Raw genomic sequence first — 13,851 nt, 5'->3', positions numbered from 1 at the left:
CTTCCTTCCAAAAAGGGTCTTTTTCACTCTGATTTTCAACTGCATCTTGTCCCTGATTTGATCTGAGACTGATTTTTCTTACTGCCACTTATGCTTATGTTTTGCTCGTTTGTATTGTAACAGCTCTTCACTCTCATATCTGTCTAACTGGACTTCAGGAGTCTTGGGTTCTTCATCCGAAGTTCCACACATCTGAAACTTCTGCTCTTGTTGTTTCACTTACTCTTCAGCAGTTTTAGAAAAATCTTCCCTTCCCTTCTAGATTCATGCGGCAAACTTTGATCAGCAGACTGTGTTTTGATCATTCACCTCATCAATTACTTCAGCTACTCATACTCTTTTTTTGTGAGCAGTGTGGATCCACTGAGACACACCAGCATACTTGACAGCACTGTTAGTCATAAGAATGACCTGGAATGGCCCTCTCTATCATTCATTGAGACAGCCCTTGTGAACATGTTTTCAGATTACCACCCAATCTCTGGCATTTAATTCATGGCGCGAGATAACCTTGTAAGCTTTTGCTGACACCAATACTATCAGTATTTTAATCAACATTGTCATGCCTACAATTTTACAGCATCTTTTTTTTCTGTCTTCCATTGAGACGAAAATCCTGATTGTGGCAAGAATAAAAAACTCAACAAAAGTCAACAAATATTTTCTTTGAAACAATATTTTTCTTATTATCATTAAAACAATAATCAAAACTAAAATTTAAATTAAGTCCCCATTACGATGGCAGATGGATGAGTGTCCAAACGCCATTGTTTTGTGATTAGGACTGCTGAATTACAATCTGACTACCGTGTAGGCGGTCGGAAACATGCATTTTTGCACTGAGGCTTGTGCTGCGGCATGGAAAAGGGAGCAAAAGACACACAGATGATGGACAGAATGCAGAACAAATCAAACATTACCCCCAGTCAAGAGATCTGGGTTAAATCAATCGTCCTTTTGCTCACCATGCCACCCCAGTTTAGACCCAGACATATGCAAATCAGTCTCACTTATACATTTGTCATTATCATCATCTGAAACTTCATTCTTTTTCTTTATTTTTCCTTTATCCTGCTCCTTTCCTGTAACTCTAGTGGGAAATGTTTTCACACAATCATGCATGTTTTCTTTTCATCTTTCCTCTTGATGGTCTTGCTTTCTTACCAACTCCTGAATTACTTCTTTATAGTTTTATCTTTCTTTTCATTCTCATTCTCAGTTGCCATGTGGTCCCATTTATTAAGATTCTCAAACAGTGTAGTTCTAGACCTTGGTCTCCTATCACACATGGGTTTTCCTTAAAAATCGAGCTTTTTAATATTAAAGGTACCCTCTATTGAGAACTGTAAAGCTTCATCATGTGCTATGCTCTGCTAAGGCTGAGGAGCATTGCCCCACTGCTTCTAAGCAGTGTCACTAAAGGAAAGATAAAATGATAATAACTCTAAGTTATTATCTTTTTAGTTTTTTCCTCCTAGCAGCAGATTTGCAGGCAGGATGGGGATGGGGCTCCTCTGCTGACAGAGCAGGGGAGGTGAGGAGTTGTTTTCACTCTGGGGATGGCCAACCATTCATGCGCACTTTGCATGTTCTCCACCCAGGTGGAAAACATGCCCAGGCCCCCATTCCCTGGGTGAGCGCCTAACTACAGCTCTCAGACCAATCACAATTGCTGCATTGCAGTGCTGGGATTGGCTCAGAAAAGCCTTGGTGCTTACCAATCACAACGCTGAATTGCAATGTTGTTATTATCTCAGGGGAACATGGGTGCTTCCTTTGTGCTCTGTTCCGGGGACGATGATGGAGAGAGAGACGAAATGCGCTAAGGTGGTACTTTTTTTAATCTTTAACCCCTCTTCCACCCTCCACCCTCTGCTCCCCCACCCACAACCTGTGCCAGCTACAGCTGGTGCGATGTATTTATTACATTCAGAGCCCCAGGTGCAAGTATAAAACCTTGCCTCTACCATCATATCATATGCTGGTTTTCTTTTACACTTCAATTTCTGACCCTCTCTAGGTATGACATCCTACTGCTTTGTTTTGGGAAATTACACTACCCATGTTTTACACCTAAACAAACTCAAGAGCACTTCAAAATCACAATAAATCACTATAAATAGTCAGAGAACAAACCCCAAAAGCAGCATGGCTCAATCAAATGCCAATCTATCGAAGCACAACTATACCAGCATCCAACCAATCAGAGCTCAGCCCCAGCATGGCTCTTTGGCTGAGGAACCGATCAGAACACCACTCCTATGCAACTATAGAAACACATTAAACAACTTAAATCAATAACCCCTTGTCAGTTTACCCTAGGAAGGAACTATTAATCAAATTAAGTAACTCATTTGCAAACTATAGAAACCCAAATACGAACAGTATGAGAGCGCACAATCAGAGAGCAGAATGATTACCCCACAACCTGCAAAAGTTCTCACTAGGCAAACTCTGAAAGGCAAAAATCAACCTTCAGGTAAATGCCCCCTACCCATTGCACTCAGGTGAAGCACAATAATTCAAATTAAACATTTGATTCTGAAAAGGAACAATGTTAATTAACAAACCCTATAGATGTGTAAGCAACGTCATTCTCTTCAAACCATGATTCAGAGAACTAATCAATAGCACGAGATCTTGGATTTTTGACAAATCTGATAACAAGCTTAATTCTATCCAATAGCAAAATAACCTTCAAATGGGTTTACATATGAACATTACATCAAATCAATACTAATCAATTTACCATTTCAACCCACTATCCTCATCACATACCCAAGCAACTCAGCACAGAAACAGAGATCCATTATCACAAGCTCACACTTCAAAACACATTCATAAATTCAATTTCACCCTATTCATACTTGCACTCCAAATTCTTTCTGGGGCATATAGGTAATGCAGCTAGTCACTTTCCAGGAGGATCGGACAAATTCCAACAAATTCTTCTCTCTTTCGATCTGGGCATTAAGGGCTCAAAATCTCCAAAACCTCTTTAGTTGACTCCTAAAAAAGGAGGTGCTCTTACGATAACCATCATCTGCTCCCAAATTTGTGGAAGACGTACCCCAATATTCATCTGAGCACCAATATTTTATTCACCCCAAGTTTTACCTTGAACAGATCGGCTTTGGATTCTCTCATTGATCTAGCAACAGAACAATAAATAGTTCAGCGGAGTGCAAATCAGAATAAAATCTGGGAACATTTAATAACTGTGTTCTCAAAGAAAAACGGGAAAATATATTTATTAGAGAAATGGTAAACAAAATGATAGCCAGGAAATGCATGAATCTGCCACAAAGGCCCTGATACAGAAATACAGACTAAAAAAAAATAGCAAATCGCTATTTAGGGAAATAAACCTAAGAAATTCAAAGTGTCAATCCCGTTAAGAGTACTGACAGCATCCTAATAGAGAAAAAGTCTCAAAATAATGGGACAGAGTCTTGGGAGGAAAATGGAAAGTCATCCCCAAACACTGCAAATCAGGTATTTTTATCCAGAATTTGTGCATAACTATGAATAAAACTGAAAATTCAGCATGGTATGATCATGGTTAGGTAACACTGCCAAATCATAAAACAACTATGCAATTTTTAAAGTTTCTTAGCACTAACCCATTTCTAAAGGTAAGATAAATATTCTGCATGCTTTCTCAGCAACTGCACTCAGGAAATGTACAGCATAATATGATAACATTTGCTGATGACGTGCTAGCACAAAAGGTCTCCAACATCAAATAGCGCTGGGTCGATAAGCAATAAGCAATCACGGTCAAAACCTTAACACGGTCCTTCATGTCCCATTAAAGAGACTATACGTATCCCCAGCCCAAATATTGACCATGATGAAATGAAAAAAAAATGTGATCCAGTTCCTGGGCACAGCGAAAAATAAACCCGTCTGCTTTCCCTACCTGGTACTGGTGCGGGCTTGCTCACTTTCCTGCCGCTGCCGCTGACATGCTCCCTTGCGGCCGCGGAGTGCAGGACCACAGCCCCCAGGAGTCCTAGTGGCGGAAGTCCGCTTGCATCACCAACAACGCGCACGGAGGCGCATAAATTTGAACACAGCCCCGGCTGAGCGGGCGACTCCATAACCCTGGGCACAGCGAAAAATAAACCCGTCTGCTTTCCCTACCTGGTACTGGTGCGGGCTTACTCACTTTCCTGCCGCTGCCGCTGACATGCTCCCTTGCGGCCGCTGAGTGCAGGACCACAGCCCCCAGGAGTCCTAGCGGCGGAAGTCCGCTTGCATCACCAACAACGCGCACGGAGGCGCATAAATTTGAACACAGCCCCGGCTGAGCGGGCGACTCCATAACCCTGGGCACAGCGAAAAATAAACCCGTCTGCTTTCCCTACCTGGTACTGGTGCGGGCTTGCTCACTTTCCTGCCGCTGCCGCTGACATGCTCCCTTGCGGCCGCTGAGTGCAGGACCACAGCCCCCAGGAGTCCTAGCGGCGGAAGTCCGCTTGCATCACCAACAACGCGCACGGAGGTGCATAAATTTGAACACAGCCCCCGCCTCGCGGGACGCGCTCGGGCGGCGCCGGGAGAAGCCCGGGACAAGGGCGGGATCGTCTGTGGCCGTCCGGGGCCGACAGAGGCTGGGCTGGGCCTAACCATTTGGTCCCTGAGGCAAGACTGTCAAAATTTTCCAAGGACTTCCGAGATAAGTTGAGGGGGGTTCTGTGGGTCATTTATTGTGGGATTATTGCCAGACTCCCAATGAGGGGCATTTTTGGGTGATTTGCTATATGTGTCAGATGTGTATCTGGGTGTTATCCGTGGTTGGTTAACAGCAGGCATTATTCACTATAGCTTGTTATTTAACATATTGTGATTTTTTTCTTTTTCTTTCATCTTTGGTCAGCTAGAAGAGGTAGTTTGAGATTACGTAGCCTACGGACTTTGATTCCCAACACCACACGTCTCTGAGCCCAATTTGTGATATGGGGAAAACTAAAAAAAACCAAATTAGAGCGGTGCCAGGAGTAAGAGGAACTTTGGATGCGTTCATCACAAGAGCCGAATCCCTCCTGACGCACGAGATACAGCTAGCAGAGCGCAGGTTGTCCCTTGATTCCCTTTTGGCTCATAAACGTTCCTCACTGGGGAATATAGCTGAGTGTGTTACACCAGGGGTAAGCATTCCTGTGGAGCAGGGACCTTCTGTCCACAGTGAAATTCAGCACGTAACCACAGCACAAGTCCACGTAAACAAGCGAGTAGGCGGGGAACAAGAGCCATTGTTAGTGGAGGGGCCTGCAAACAATACTAGCCAACATGATACCTCCCCCACGAGAGTGCCTGAACATTCGTCTACTAATGTGGAGGCAGACATAGCATCCAGTGGGACTAAGGGAGTCCACGAGCTGGAAGAAATGACTCCAGGGGGGAAGAGGGACTCCAATTCATTCTCAGGAAGGGAAAGGGAAGTCGTCACCCGTTCAAAAAAAGCGTTATTGGAGCCAGCTCCCTCTATAGAAAATATCTCCACAGAGTTTACAAGGCCTACAGCTAGTTCACAAAGCAAAGGGACAAGTATAACTAAGAAAGACGGTAAGGTGAAAAAGGGAGGCTACAGAAAAGACCCAAAAGTTGTAGTGGAGGAAAGAAATAGGCCATCCTGCCAACAGGGTGAAATCTGTTCTCCTGCCAAAAGAATGGAATGGTCGCAGGAGACACTGAAAACACTTGAGGCCAATTTGGAAGCCCTCTTTCTTAAACATCTGGCCCCCTTAGTGGAACACATAAAAAAAATCGAGGAGAAAGTTAGTAGGTTGCTAGAACCGAAAAATGGTGAACACCCAGAGTCCCAGACAACCATAAATCATGAAGGGATAGAGATTGTATCCCGCCCTGGCAGAACTTGCATGAATAGTAGTAGGATGGTAGGGAATGAGCAGAGAGCTGTCCCCATTGCGAGCAAGGATAAAGGCACACCTTCTATTATAGTGCCCCAGAGTTCACAACAAGAGGTTAATAAAAAGGGGTGGCAATAGCTCACAGCCCCCCGAAGGATCAGGTGCAGAGCACACCGGGCTTGCAGACGTTGGATCTTCCCCCAGCCTCTTGCCCTTACACATTAGTTTTAGCTGGGGTCCCAACTTATAACCAGGATAGAGAAGAATCCACAAGCTCCCTGATAAACAAGGTTAACCATTGGCTCCACAACAATGTGAAGGGAGTCAACCTACAGAGTAGGCATACTCTCATGGCAAGGAGGGTAGCTTGGATTGGACCCTCGGAGAAAAAGTTTGCAGGGGACTGCGTTATTGTAAATTTTAGTCACCCAGAGTTGGTCAAAGATTTGCTTATCCACAGTTCCGGGGTTTTTGAGAGAGGGACGACTATAAAAATGCTTCCCCTGAACTTTTTTTATAGGGATCCTGCAAAAGAGTTATATCAAGGGACATGTAGAAGAGGGGAAATTTCCAACACGAGGCCTTATAGATGGGGGTCAGTTTCAAATAGGTTCATCCCACTGTCTGATGCGGCAGTGATGGATGAACTAGATTGACTGGCCCAAGATCTGAACACAGAGTCTTTACCCCCCCCAGTTAACTTAACGTTAAGGGAGAATGCGGGCACTATAGGAAACAATTGCTCAATTGATATCCCCCTAAATGAGGCTGTATCAATTCCCCCAGTCGACAGTCTAGTTCCAGGAACGAGTTGTCTAGTAGGACTTTCGTCCCAAAAACAGTTAACCCCAGCGAGGAGTGAGACAAACTATGTAGCTGGAGAACTCAGGGTGGTATCGTGGAACATTGCAGGGATTTCGACCAAATTAAGAAATAAGGAATGGTTGAATTTCAGCCAACAATTTGATATTATCTGCCTACAAGAAACGTGGGAGACGGATAGTAGCGTCCCGCATTTAGAGGGGTATAAAATGTTCTTCGTGCCCGCCCAAAAATCCAAAAAGGGAAGAGCTAAAGGGGGATTAATAATGTATGTGTCTCATGCCCTACAAGGGAGTTGGGAGGTTGTGGGCTGGAATTCGGTCAACATACAGGGTGTCAGTCACGGCAAAAAGGGCTTAAAATTTGTTTTGATAAATTTTTACAACCCGAACCAATCTATACAGAGACTGAACGAACTCAAGAACAGACTGGCCGACCTGCACTCCAGGGGAAATACCCCCCCCAAATTTGATCTTGGTGGGCGACTTTAACTGTCACCAATGCCCATATTTGAAATGGGGTGGGGGAAAATGGGACGCTTGCCCAACTATTTTGGACTGGCATTTAGAACACACAATGGAAGGCAGTGAATTGAGTAAGATCCTGGGCATATATGATTTAGTCCCTACAATGGACTTAATCAACCCCAGGAACTCTAATAGTATTAATCCATCCTTTAAAGGCAGGGGAAGGGACACAATTATTGATTTCATTTTTGTTTCACATGGTTTTAAACGTAAGATCATAGATTTTAATATAGAGATGAGTATTTTTAGTGATCACAACCCTCTGGTGTTGTCACTGATGGATGTGGTTTCACCCAGGCAGCCAAGACAAATGATGACTAGGGGAAAACTGACCAGGGCAGGCGAATTCATTGGACTAACATTGATGGGGATGCATTTTATAAAAAACTTATTGCATCCCCAGAAAGTAGGATATGGGAGTGCTTGAATCAAGAAGTCAAAGGTAAAGAATTGATAAGTGCCTTTGAAAGTATGGCAAGGGATATTGACAGGTTATTGAGGGCCAATTCATCACCTATGTCTAACCTCTCACCAAAATGGTTTGATAAAGCTTGCTCCAGAGCCCAAAAAGAATTAAAACAAGCACTTAAAAAGGTGCCTAAGGATAGGAGTAGGATAGCGGACTGCAGGGCTCAATATAAACTGGCCATAAAGAAGAGGAAATACACTATCCAATATGAGGCCTGGGAGAATTTATGGGAGGCTGCTGAGAGGAGAGACATGACGAGCTTTGGGAGGGTGATTAATGATCCTAGTTTCCAGCCCCCGAATACTGAGAAGGTCGCTTGCAACATCCTGCCAGAAGTGTGGGTCTCTCATTTTAAAAAGTTGTATAATCAGGGCAGCGCCATTGTTCAACAAATTTCAGATGTGGGTGCTTTACCAAGCACATGGGTGCAATTCACAGTGAGCGAGATTAAAGATGGAATACACGCCCTGACAAGGAATAAGGCCCCTGGCCCAGATGGAATTCCCCCTGACCTATTTTTATCTCAGGTTGACTTGTGGGCTCCGATACTCACAAGAGTTTTTAACACAGCAGTGGAAAGGGGAATGCCCAGGTCTTGGTCAACGGCTAGTATTGTCCCCCTATTTAAAAAGGGCAACAAAAGTGATCCTCAATGTTATCGCCCGATTTCATTAATTGACGTGTCAGCAAAGGTTTTAGGGAAGGTAATCCTAAACCGCTTAATGGATTGGGCGGAAGGAAAACAAAATTATCACAGACACTCAGTATGGTTTTAGAACGGGCCGTTCCACATCAGACCAATGCCTCAATTTATATAATTTGGTGGCAAAGTACACCGTGGCTGGTGAAGGGACAGTCTTTCTAGCCTTTATGGACCTGACAGCAGCCTTTGACCGGGTCAACCGAGCAAAACTATGGGAGATTTTAGAGCTGCTTGGGGTGGATCCAAGCTTGATATTCATCTTAAAAACACTTCACATGAACACAACAGCCCAGGTTAGATACAGTAATGAGGGGAACCTCACGGACCATTTCGCTTGCACTGGGGGTGTGAGACAAGGCTGTATCTTGGCGCCTTTTCTATTCACGTAATACATAAATGGTCTGGACAAAGCATTGAGAGAATTGGGGGTAGATTGTCCCAGAGTGGCCTACAGAAGCATTCCTGTCCTCTTATATGCGGATGACGCAGTACTCCTCTCACGTACAGGGATGGGACTGCAGTCTCTCATTGACGGTTTTTGTGGGTTCATGGCACAACTAGACTTATCCCCCAATTTAACAAAATCCTACATTATGGAAGCAGGGAAAAACCAACGAGGAACTTTGCTTTTAAAATTGGGGGCCACAAACTAGAGAAGGTCGAGGTTTTTAACTATTTAGGGATAATCTTCGACAAACACCTCAATTTTAACACACTAATCGCAGAAAAATGTCAACAGCATCTGAGTATAATGGGCTCAATTATGAATCGAGCCACGAGATTAGGCCGATGGTCATTGAATGAAATACTGAAATTATATAATTCAATCTGTTGTTCTAAAATTATGTATGGGAGCGAAGTTTGGGGTCTTAGAAACACTTCCAAGATACAGTTGGAGGAGAGTAAGTTTCTCAGGAGGATTTTACAAGTGCCCCAAATCATCCCGGCTTACATTGCCCATGAGGAGCTAGGGCTCCCTTACATCTCTGACAGAATCAGTTTCAAACCATTAATGTGTTGGATTAAAATCTGGACCAATCCCGATGCTAGTCTCAGTAGAGAAATAATCAAAGACTGTATCAATAGGGACAAAGGTCACAAGATACCATGGCTTAAATATGTGAAGGACAAGTTGAAGTGGCTGGGCTTTGCCAGGTATTTTGAGGAGCCCACGTCTCTGGCGCCCCAATTAAAAGTGGCCATAAAAACAGAATATCTCAGGCGACTAGCCTGCGCCCGGGAAGACAGTGAAATACTGAAAAGTTCAGTGCGAGCACACATACTAACGAAATCTGTTGTAGGCTTAGAACCTTACCTGGCGCAGATTTATAACAAAAATGATAGATTTTTAATGTCCAGATTCAGACTGGACCTTTTACACCATATTTTAGCTGTCCCCGCAGGGTTCACAAAAGATATTGGATCAAAGGGTCCCTGTGGCTGCGATCTGGGATCTCCACAGGACACCCTCCATTTTGTATTCTTTTGCCCATTTTATGAATATCCGCGGGCTGTCTTTTTAAAAACCATCCTAAAAGCGAATAAATTCACCCAAGTTAGGGTTGCACTTTTATATTTGAAACTCTCTCCTGAACCTCTTACCCTGTTTTGTACTGTGAATTTTTTAAGATTAGCTGCAAAACTGAGGAATTCTAGACATGAGGCGTAAAGAGTATTTGGGATGTTATATGGCTTTTTTAATATGTTAGAGTCTTTTTATAATATACCGTTTTATGTAGGCTATGATCTTGCAGTTTATTTATTTTATTGTGATGGTATTTCGCACTTTATAGCTCTCAGCACCCTGCACTTTAAAAAAGCTACAAATTGACTGTCTTTTAAGAAGCCACTGTGCACTCCTGTTATTAAGGCCTTAGACAGGCCTACTAGAATTGTCTTATTGTCAAGGGCTTTTTATGATTAGTTGCCCTTACTATTGTATTGTGATATGTGTCAATGTATTGTGATATGTGTAAATGTATTGTTCTTTTCTTGGATGTTTTAATATCCGAATAAAGATATATTGATGATGAGATCCAGTTCTCAAAGTTCATATTCTGTCACAATAGGTACAAAATAGCAATATTATCATTTGCCATAATCGTGTCATAAAAAGGACGATTGCATTGAAAGACTTCAGCACAGCCACAAAGCCCGATCCACAAAGGCAATCTTTACCACTTTTGGTATTCACAGGGTCATATATGAGCCGTACCTTTATGTCTGCAGTTGGGCCATAATCTCCGGCTTGGGCCGTACTCTCCATACCTGTGCAGTACTCTAAGGGTCGGCTGTACTCTCCAGTCTGGGACGTACTCTCAAACTTGTGCCGGATGAAGTGTGGTCATTGGGCCAGAATGACATTTTTATAAAAAATACCATTAGGAACATGTGATAAATGGTAGAGGAGATCATGAAAATCAGTTTGAGCAGGAAAAAGGTTGTGACCAGACACTACTGTATCCCAGAAATGTTTGCTCCTTTGCATCATGGTACATGCAGTCCACAGTTTGTGCTCCCCTCACTGTTGACTGTAGTCTCTACACTACAGTCAACACTGAAGGCCTGATTCTGATGCGGTTAGGAAAGCATTCCCACCTAGTGCCCGATAACGATGCAGTTAGGGAAGCCTCCTAACGGCATTTGCTCCTTTCAAATCGGATCGGGAACATGTCTTCCCAACTGAGGGCCAAATTATGATGCGGTTAGGAACATATGCTCCTACTGAAGTCACTGGGAGTCCAACTAAATCGTATCTGGAAGCATCTGGATGCATCGTACTCGGTCGGTTAGACTCTCCTGATCTGAGTGGGTCGAAAACCATTTCCAAACCGATTTGTTTGGGAAGCTTTCCAAACTGCATCAGAATCAGACCCTTAGTGGAGCGCACAGGAGCAAACTTTTCTGGGATATGATATAGTGTAGCCTCAAATTACTGCCCCATAAGTGGCACCACTGCAGTGGCCCTATTAACTTCCAGGGCAAGGGTGACCGCACCACAGTTGGTGACCCTGAACTTGCTTGCTACCACAGATCCCCTTTAGTGTAAAATAGCTCTAACATTTGCTGTTGAGCCCAGGATGTATTGTCTGCCAAACTGACTCCCCAGTATTTGAAGTAGCTCGCTTTGTCCAGGGGTGACCCCTCCACCACCATCCTATCTCTAAAAGATTGGTGAGGATTCAAAGCCATAAGTTTAGATTTGACAGAATTTACCTCTAGCCCCTTAGCTTGCAAAAAGAGGCAAAGCAATCTAAAAGACCCTAGAGTCCCTGAGGAGTTCTAGAGAAGAGCATAGTGTCACCTGCAAACATCAGGATCGGAGTCCTTTTGTTTGCAGATTTGGGTGCATCGTGCCTACAATCACCCAGTCAATCAACCACACCATTGATATACAGGCTGAAAAATGTAGGAGCAAGGATGCATCCTTGTCTTACTTCACGGTTCACCGGTATTCTCTGAGTGAGGGTTCCCGGCAGTGTCGAATAAACCACTCACCTGAACTCCAGGTGGTTCCACTTGGGCAAGGATTGTCCCTGAATCCCTATGAATGCGCACTAGATGACGATGAATAGTACACCGCTCACCTGTGATCTCTCAAGGGGAAGGGGGGTTGCGATGAGAGAAAGAGAAAGAAATACCAGGACGCCTCTGCTTTATCTGTTGCATTAGAGTGGTGAAAACTCAGTTGTGGATTCCTTGTGTGTTAGGTTCGGGTTCTGGTCTGGGATATGGAGCAATGATGTGACACACTGCTTACTCAAGATACACTAAATATTTGAAAATAAAACATAAATTAGCAATTTGACTGTGGATTACCACACGTTATGACTATATGTGTTAGTGTAACATAGGTAGCACATATAACAATACCATCATACATTCATTACACAATAATTGTGTGGCAGCAATAACGATGACCGCAGAATATACAAATGAGAAAAAATATGCATGCAAATACATGCAGCTTCGCTTATACTGGTGTATCACTATAATGGTACAGATAAACCAGTATGGCAACACTGTGACTGGCTACGAGAGGTGACACCCATGACAGTTTCACCGGACTTGAGCATATGGTTTCTGGTGGAGAATCCTCAGAATACTCAGCAGATCTCCAGGGATCCCATACTTCTCCAGTGCCTTCCCCAGGCTGTCTCTAGGTACCATGTAAAAAGCAACCCTTAAATCCATGAAGGCCACATAGAGATTGTCCTGCTTCAACGCGATGTAATTCCAGCACATCGTCAATAAGCGGAAGACCTGGTCCACTGTCCGGACCCTGCTCCTGAAGCCAGCATGGGATTCCAAAAGGACATAGTTGTCATTCATCCACAGTTAGAGTCCAGACAGGACTTGCCTGCAGAAGATCTTTTGACTGTTGTCAAGGAGACTAATGGGTCTATAATTGGTGGGGATATCAAGGATGCCTCTCTTGTAAATAGGGATGATAGTGTGTTTAAAAAAAAGACCCAGATTTTTGGCTGTGATAGACACAAGTCTCCTGGGATGCCACCTGGGCCTGGGTTTTTTTCCTGTGCATTTGGCGAACAGCCTGTTCAGTCTCTTCTAAAGCAAATTCCATAGGGGTACTGTCTTCTTCCTCTTCCATAGGTAAGGCGTAAGTTGCTGATAACTCACCCCTAGGTAACAGGGGATCACTGGACCATTTTTTGTGCAAACCAGAAAAGTGATAGCCTCACACATCTCTTGTACCACTGCTTTTAACTTGTTATCTATAGTTCTATTCCCATCAGCAGATTTGTTTTCCAGAATGTCTTCATATTTCATCTGGCAAATAATTTTGTCAGATCATCCTGTTTGCTGCCCTCCTAACTACTTTTACTTCTGACCAATATTGTTTCATACAGTTGCCTTGATAATGTTGAATTATGTTCTTTTCACACCTGCATCAGAACTTCCAGGGGTAATCATTCAAAATGATACATTAGATACTCAATGGAAAGTTTAATTCACAATGCATGCTTTCTAATACAGTGCTGCAGTAACAAATGTTGGACGGAAATCTTTCTTGTTCAGGGAGGACCTGGCCTGGCAGTTCAGGCTGGACTGCTCCCATGGGGAGCAGGGTCACAACTGATTTGCATATGGCTAGTTTTAAAGTGGAATGGCATGGGGAGCAAAACAAATGATGGATTTAGGCCCAGATCTCTGTAATGGGGTGACTGTTTTACATTGTTCAACAATCTGTCCATCATTTGTTCATTTTGCATTTGTCACCCTGAGTAGGATGGGTATGCCAAGGCATGGGTCCCATGCTCTCCCTGCCACTGGAGATAAGCTAGCCTGGCTGATGAGGCTTGAACCCCCAAACCCGTCCCAGGATGTTTGCATCTGGTCCAGGGAAGACCTGGCATGGCAATTCGACCTAGATTGTTCACATGGGGAACAGGGTCAAGACTGATTTGCATATGGCTCTGTTTAAACTGAAAC

The 13,851-nt window shown here is 43.7% G+C and overlaps 1 long non-coding RNA gene across 2 annotated transcripts in view; it reads left to right on the top strand.

Annotated features, from left to right (window-relative positions):
* Nucleotides 1-13,851, top strand: part of LOC146855509 (uncharacterized) — a 67,417-nt gene that overhangs the window by 49,723 nt on the left and 3,843 nt on the right. The gene's annotated exons all lie outside the window — the stretch shown is intronic.

This window comes from Triturus cristatus, chromosome 4_1 (assembly GCF_964204655.1).
Source record: "Triturus cristatus chromosome 4_1, aTriCri1.1, whole genome shotgun sequence".
Classification (NCBI taxonomy): domain Eukaryota; kingdom Metazoa; phylum Chordata; class Amphibia; order Caudata; family Salamandridae; genus Triturus; species Triturus cristatus.
This window is presented reverse-complemented; position numbering and strand designations above follow the sequence as displayed.